Below are 8,330 nucleotides of genomic sequence, written 5' to 3'. Positions count from 1 at the left end.
AGGGAAGGGGAAGGGAAGGGGAAGGGAAGGGGAAGGGAAGGGGAAGGGAAGGAAAGGAAAGGAAAGGAAAGGAAAGGAAAGGAAAAAGAGAAAGAAAGAAAGAATACCAGCCTGCATCTGCATCTTTTGGACAAATCATGAAAGAATACTTATTGAGCACTTACTATGTGCTATGTGCTCATTTCCTAGATGGTGGAAACAATAGTACAATAGTAAGCAAAATATTCCTGCCCCTGTAATCTTCTAGAAATATAACAAATTAATTAAATAATCACAAGTCTAAAATTGTAGCCTCTGATAAAAGAAATGAAGGAAAAATACATAAAACACACACAGACACTTGTATACGGTACCTGCATACATAGGAGTTGTTCGGTGTGGTGAAAATGACACACTACTTAGAATTAGTTAAGACTGACTTGAAATCCTCACTCCTTTTCTTATTGGCTATATAATCTTGGACATATCAACTAACTTGTGATTATTTCCTCTTCTGTTATAGTAAGAATTGTGAAAATTAAATCAGATGATATATAAAATATTTGGTACTATAGATGGCATAAAATAAGTACTCAATTAAAATTAATATTTCTGTGAAATTACTGAAAAATACACAATAATACTAACATATTTACAAAATTATAATTTATTTCATATAGTAAAGATTTGAAAATTTGAGGTAAAGCAAGTTTTTTCTGTGTGCATGTGTAAATTTGGTATTACTGACTTATGGTGTAATTTTAAAGAATATTTATCTTTTTTACTAATTAAAATGTGGCTTTTATCTTCTCATTTCTCCCCTTTTTGGTCTGGTGCTTAATTATCCAGAGTACCAACATTTCAGTGAAATAAGGAAGTTTTCACTGAGAGTAGAGAATTTTATTGTAATGCAAACTATTATTTTATATCTGCCAGATTTACTAGAGCACAGCACTGCATGTCACAAAGTAATGTTTCTTTTATTGTAGGTTATGATTAAAGCAGTGGCATTGAACATGAATGTGTTTAAAATAATTTTTATAGTTTTCTTAGCATGATATCATTTAGGTTAGGGAGATAATATTTTTCTTTCTTCCCTTCAAATGTTGTGAATTTTCTCTCAAAAATTTTAAAAATTATTATTAAAACCTGGAGTAGGAAAGTGAGGAGTATAAACTGGAAGGAATTAAATATGATTTTATGGGAAACGATCAATAAAATGATTTCTCCTCGTGAAATATGTGGAAGATGAGTTTCTAAGAATCTGAAAAAAAACATAAACACAAGTTGGGAAAAATATATATACAGGTGGGAAACAGTGTTATCTAAAATATTAATTTTTGTTTGTAATTGAGTATAGTAAGTGATTAAAATGGCTGTTAGGGAATATACATTTTTATAAGGACATTTTATGTTCATTATTTTTAGTAGCACAATCATTTCTTTTCTTATTTATTTATTTATTTATTTATTTATTTATTTATTTTTTGGTCTCCCAGGCTGGAGTGCAGTGGCGCGATCTCGGCTCACTGCAAGCTCCGCCTCCCGGGTTCAGGCCATTCTCCTGCCTCAGCCTCCTGAGTAGCTGGGACTACAGGCGCCCGACACCGCGCCCGGTTAATTTTTTGTATTTTTAGTAGAGACGGAGTTTCACCGTGGTCTGGATCTCCTGACCTCGTGGTCCACCCACATCGGCCTCCCAAAGTGCTGGGATTTCAGGCGTGAGCCACTGCACCCAGCAATCATTTCTTAATGACAAGGAGCCATTCCTATGTTTATCTTTGTTGGAAAATATTTGTATTACACATAATATACCTTTTTTTTGGTCTACAGGGAGTTTAATATGTTAACAGAATTGAGATAACTGATTGTAGTTTTTAAGCAATCAAGGATATTTCCATGTTTATATGTCATTAGTCTGATCATTAGAAATTTCACTCCAATGTTTGATACACTTGACCCAGGATATTATACTATATACTCAGGAGGCCAGGTAAGCTGAATTCCTAGGAGTGGAATTGCTGGCTTAAAGGTTAAGAAGGTCTCTATAGGGTTTTTTATAGTATATCATCTGTATAATCCCAATAACATCTGAAAGTGGGGTATTAAATATCTCTCAGCCTTTGTTTTTCTACAAAAGGAGGATGGTAATGAAACCATGCATATCTTCATCACAAGACTTTGGAAAATCAAATAATTAACAGCAATGATTTTGTAAAGCATTACCCAATATAGGAGTGTTAATTATTGTTCAAAAAGTTATTTACAGTTAGGTCTCCCATTCTTTGGGTCTTTGTGACCTTTGAATGAATCTTTACTACAACATGTATGACACTACTATAGCTGAATGGTCTTTTGTGTGACTGTATCTGCCTATTAGATTCAGAACTGTTTGAAACAAGTATTTCTTTTTCTGTATTCATCTTGGCATTCTCTGAAACTTGTACTTGAATGCCTAGCTCCATAAATGTTTGAATATATTAATGTTAAAGTAGAGGATGGAGGATGTCTGGTGCAATATTCTTGTTTCTGCCATGGCACTGAGATAATGTTGCTCATTTATTCATTCTGTTACATTCTCCATGCTCCAAAAAGGGCTTATGTAAGATGAGCTACTATTTTCACCTTGGTGACAGAAAACAAGTTCATAATCAGGGAGTTGTAAGCAGACTTTAGGACATTAATAGGAAGATGGTAAGAAGGAAGAAAATATTCTAAGAAATATTAGTACCATTCTCCTTGTCCAGGATTGTATGGAAACTGAATATTTGTTTCCCAGTGAAACTAGGGCATTCACATTTGGCAGTACATTGCGAGTTTATTATTATTGACTTCATAAATACAGAAATTATTGAAAGGAGTCATGAAGACTCTAATATAATCTAATACAGATGAGAAAACAGACACACAACCCAGTGGGCTCATGTCTCACTCAACCCGATGGTAGAACCTAACTTGATTACTCATCTGTTTGCTCCAATTATCCCATCTGATTTGACCTGGCAATTTCTGGTTAGTTATTTCTGCCTATTAAAGTACAGTGATCAGCTATGAGGCCCGGTATGTACTTGTCTAATGTACTGGAGCCTTGAAAAGTGATACCTTCTCAGATGTAAACATACATCCTTTCACCTTTCCCATGGATAAGAAATAAGAAGAGCAAAAGATGATAGTCATTTCTAGAGAGGCTCCTCTCTGTTAGGCAGTTTCTACCTTGAAAGGCCCAGGAAGAATCATACAGCCTGTGAGCATAGGAATACCATGTAAATCCAGCTCCTTACATCGGGAATGAAGAGTACAAGGTCCTGATGGCATGTTGCTGATCTCTGGTATATGTCAGTTAGGTGAACATTGGGTTTTGCTCAGTTATCAAAGGAGCATGATTCATAAATCTTTGGAGAAATTTGCTAACTGTCCAGTTCTGTTTAGTTGAGTTTATAAGACAGGGTGTTTCTTTGTGTACCCCAGGCTGTGCTCTGTGGCTTCTGCCTTTGTTTCTGTTGTTTCTGTCCACTGAGGGGCAGGGTGGAGAGTGAATGTCCTGTAACCGACATCAGAAGAAAAATTGTCCTGCACTTAGTTCAAGGACTTCTCAGGTGCACTCGTGAGTAGTCAGTGGACAGCATTTGAGACAGGGTTCTCAGCAGAAAACATCACACAACATCCCACCATTATCTATTGGGATTCCACTTGTTATCTATTGGGCTTAACTGCTTTTTAAGAGTCAGATAGCCTCAGCTGGTGATAAACTTCCTCTCACGTGGATCTGTGAAAGACACTGGAGTATGAAGTGACAAGTGAAATCATCTTACCAGCTTGCAGTGAGGGTGGTGTCATTCATAGACTTCTCAGACATGTTGGTAATTGTTTGCAATTAAGAAGTGCAGTGGTAGATTGCATCTTCCCTGGGTGCAGTTTCTTTTCTGTATGACTGCAATTCCTTCCACAAAAGAGGTGTGGTGTATTTTTCTGTCTCTTAATTTGAAAGTCCCATGTGGTTTGCTTTAGTCAACAGAACATTAGTGGGTGAGACGTGATCAAAAGCTTGGGAAGTGTTGTGCATTTGGTCTTGCTCTCTGCCATCACCATAAGAAGAAACAGCCCATTTTAGACCACTGAGTCTAAGGAGGATGAGAATGAGATGCAGTTGAGTCACTCCAGCTTAAATTAGCTACCTACAAATCAATATACATGCTTGTGAGCTAAACAAATACTCACTGTACGCCACTGACAAATTATGGTTGCTTGTTACGTGTGATATTATTATAGTTATAGCTAACTGATGGGAAAACATTTCTTTGAATAGAATAACCAGCTAAACTTCTGTTCAATCTAGAACATTTTGGAAGGAAAAGAGATACTATTAAAAATTACATGGGTTGGGTATAGAGTGACCATACATTCTGGCTTAGACAGGACAGTCCCAGTTTACAAGTGTTATCTTAAGCATCTGTTCATCCTGGCAGAATTCTTGATGTTCCAGAATTAAATAAGTTAAAAATAAATAAACAGCCCATTTTCATTCAGTTTACTTATTTTGTTGCAATTTATTCAATGCTTGCTAGGAACAAAGCTGACCTTAGGTGACTTGCACTTGCTTAGGCAAGACAAGAAATGGACAAAACTGTCATCATTGTCTAGACTATTGACATTTGTAGATTTTATAATCGGTGTTATAACTTGTTATGGCAACCATGTCTGTTTCAGGTAGAAATTTAAAATTCTGTAGGGGCATGACTTGGACTTTCTTATGTCTTAAGTCTGGTCTGCCTTAATTAATAACTTAGTGAGGGGGACTTGCCAACTGTCTTGCATCTCCTACTTAACTCGGCCTCCATTATCTTTTCTTTTTTAATTTCTAACTCCTGTGAATTGGGAAAATGCTTCATTGCAATAAAACAGTGTCCATCAAGTGACAAAGTTCCATAATGAAAATCTGAAAAAGTAGCTAACTTGTAATGTGGTTATAGACAAAGGAGATATAAAACTCTGAAAAGAAAAAGGCAGAAACTGTAGAAATCTTTAGTTACACATTTTGAGGTTAATCTCTTGGGACTAACTACTGTTCTAAGCAGTGGTGATACATAGACATGTATGTCTGTATGTATTGAGTGGGTGTATATATATCTATGTACCTTGCATCATAAACTCTTACTCCTCTACCCCCGATTTTCTTGTGGTAATCAGACAGCACTAGATGGAAATGGAAAGGTTCAGCCTGGGACCTGCAGACTACTTAATTTTCATACACTTTTACATTGAAGTGAAAACACACATAGAAAAGTACACAAATCAGTTAATTACCACAAAGGAGACATAAGCATGCAACTTCCCAATCTACAAGGCTTCTGGAGGGGGCGTGTAGGTTTGAATCCCTGATCAAACTCTCAAAACACAATTAGGCTTATGCAGCACCAAATGTATTTAGCTTTAAAAAAAAGATGCAGATCAAGGACTAACTGCAGCATCATCACAGAGACTTCAGGTGCTCGGATGCAGCTTCTGATGACCCAAATCACCACACATCGTGGCATTTTGGTTACAAATTTGATGAAAGGGTGACACAAATGGATCATATAAGCACAGGAAAGCAACCAAACCTGGGACTTTCAACTTAAATACCTTGCTGTGTATCCCTATTCTTTTGCCTTTAAATTGTGAGTTATACAGTGAGCAATTCTAATGGCCATTCATACACCAGTGTTCAATATGTAGCAGGCCCTGAGAAACCTTTTCTGTCTTCGCAGTTGATGTTATAAAGAATAGAATATTGACCCCAGAAGCCCTCCTCATGCCCTTTCTCATTAAAACACAGCTCTTCCTGGTAAGCAGTATCGTGACTTCCACAGGTTATTTTTAAAGTTTATGTAAAACAGTAATATACTACATACTATGTTTTGGTTGCCATCTTTTGCTCAAATTTTAGAGCTTTATCAATGTCATTGCATGTAGCTATGGGTTTTTTTTATAGTATTTCATTGCATGGGTATAGCACAATTTATTCATTCTACTGTTGATATTTGGATTGTTTCTAACTTAAAACTAGAATAAATAATTTTGCTATGCATATTCTTGCAAACGTTTTTTGGTACATATGTGCGTGTATTTCTGTTGCGCATATGCTTAGGAAAGAAATAACTTGGTCCTGAAGCAACAATCATGTTTAACTTACGTAGATAATGGTGTCTTTTCTGAGGTGGTTGTACCAGTTTATATTCCCAAGAATAAATGTTCTATTGATGTACATGTTCTAAAACATTGAGTGTTGTCAATAATTTTTACTATTGCCACTATTGTTGGTGTGTAGTGGTAATATTATTGCATGTTGAATCATAAGGTTTAGGAGCTTTCCAAATACATATTGTTCATTTGAATATTCTGTTTTGTGGAGTGTCTATGTGTAGGTCTTCTTTATTTTTTGTATTGCAATGTTAGTCTTTGTTATTCATTGGTAAAAAATCCAAAAATTCAAAACATTCTTTGTTGTTTATAGTTACAAAAAATGTTCATTCTCCACCCTCTCTTGTCTTTTCATTTCATTTCAATGGTATGTTTTAATGAATAGAATTTTTCTAGTATGGTTTAATTTAGCCAACGTTCCTTTTATGGGTTGTTTCTTCCCTTATTACACTGAGCATAACCTCCAGTGTAGTATTTAATACAAATAGCATTAGTGGGCATTCCTATAGCATTCCTGATGTTTCAAGGAAAAATTTTAACATTTTCTATCAAGCATAATTTTGCTATAGGTTTCTGTGTATGCATGCTTTCTCCTTTGACAAATCAAGAAATCTACCTTTGTTCCCAGCTTTCTATTAGTTATTGTAAAAATTAATGTGAATGAATATTGAATTTTATTAAATGCTTTGTCTGTATCAGTTGAGATGATCATGGTTTTTCTCCTTTATTCTGTTAATGAGGCGTGAATTTCAGTGACTGTTTTCAAACCTTGAACCATTCTTTTTCCTAGAATAAGCCCAGACTCTTCATGATACATTATCTTTTTTATATATAGCTGAATTCAACATTAAAATGTTTTCCACCTATGATTATTATATCATCCTATGATTTTCTTTCCCTTTAATATGCTTGACAGGTTTTGGTATCAAAGTTATGCAAATCTCATAAAATGAACATGGATGTTTTTCCTTTTATTCTAGCGTGCAGAAAAATTTAAACCTGGTGATAATTTGTTTCTTATTTGGTGAACTAACTGATAAAGCCATCTTGATCTGGATTTTTTTTCATTAATATGCTGTTAAATTTAACTCTAATTTTCTAGTAGTTATAGGACATTTAGTGTTTTTACATCTTATATCAGTTTTGATAAAGTATTTTTTCAAGTAATTTCTTCTTTCAACTGAACACTGATGTGTATTTTTCACAGGAAAATCCTCATAATATTATCTTTATTGTCTTTTTGATGTTTGTAATATCTGACCTAGAACCTCCCTTATCATTCTGGATATTGCTTATCTTTTCTTTTGCTCATATTCCTTAAATCATTTTTACCATGGGTTTATCAATTTGATTAGTTTTTAAAAAAATCTTTAACTGATTCTCATCATTGTAATTTTGGTTCCTATTTCTCTCTATTCCTATCTATATTGCCTTTTTTTATCCTTAATCCTTAAGTATGATTTGCATTCCTTTGTCTAACTTAATAGGATAGCTGCTGGTAGTGTTCATTTTATGGACTTTTTTCTTTTTGCATAATAGCTATTAATATATGAAAACAATGTAAGGCACTAAATAAGTTATGATTCCATTTCTAAGAAACTTTAGCTGCATCCCACAAATTTTGCTCTTTTTCTAATCTTAATTCATTTCACATATGTTTGGTTTCTATCATCATTTCTTTTTTGAATCCTGGTTTGTTTAACAGGGTTCTGGTTAACCTCCAAAGATTTAGATATTTTTTTCCAGTTACATTTTAAAGAGCTATTTCTAGCTTTATTCTGCTGTGGTCAGAGCAGAGTCTGTCTGATTTGTATCACTTACCAATTTTAGAGACCCTCTTTGTAGATAGCATAAGGTCATTTTTTGTAAATGTTCTGTTTGTACTTACAAATAATACATATTTTTCAGTGATTAATATACTCAATTGTGTCTAGCTTATTCATTTTGTTGGTTAAATCTTTTAAAACATTGTTGAATTATTATTTTTTGGTCTGCTTGATCTTAGAAACTACTGAGAGAAGTGTGTTAGAATCTCTGGTAAAGACTTGTTGAATGGTTTTGACCAAAATTCTGATAGTGGTATAAACAATGAAGTCTAGGCTGAGGAGGTCTCAGATGGAGATGAGGAACTTCTTGGGAACTGGAGTAAAGGTCACTGTTGCTATGCTTTA

This window comes from Mandrillus leucophaeus, unplaced genomic scaffold (genome assembly GCF_000951045.1).
Source record: "Mandrillus leucophaeus isolate KB7577 unplaced genomic scaffold, Mleu.le_1.0 Scaffold992, whole genome shotgun sequence".
In the NCBI taxonomy this organism is placed as follows: domain Eukaryota; kingdom Metazoa; phylum Chordata; class Mammalia; order Primates; family Cercopithecidae; genus Mandrillus; species Mandrillus leucophaeus.
Note: the sequence above shows the minus strand (reverse complement) of the source record.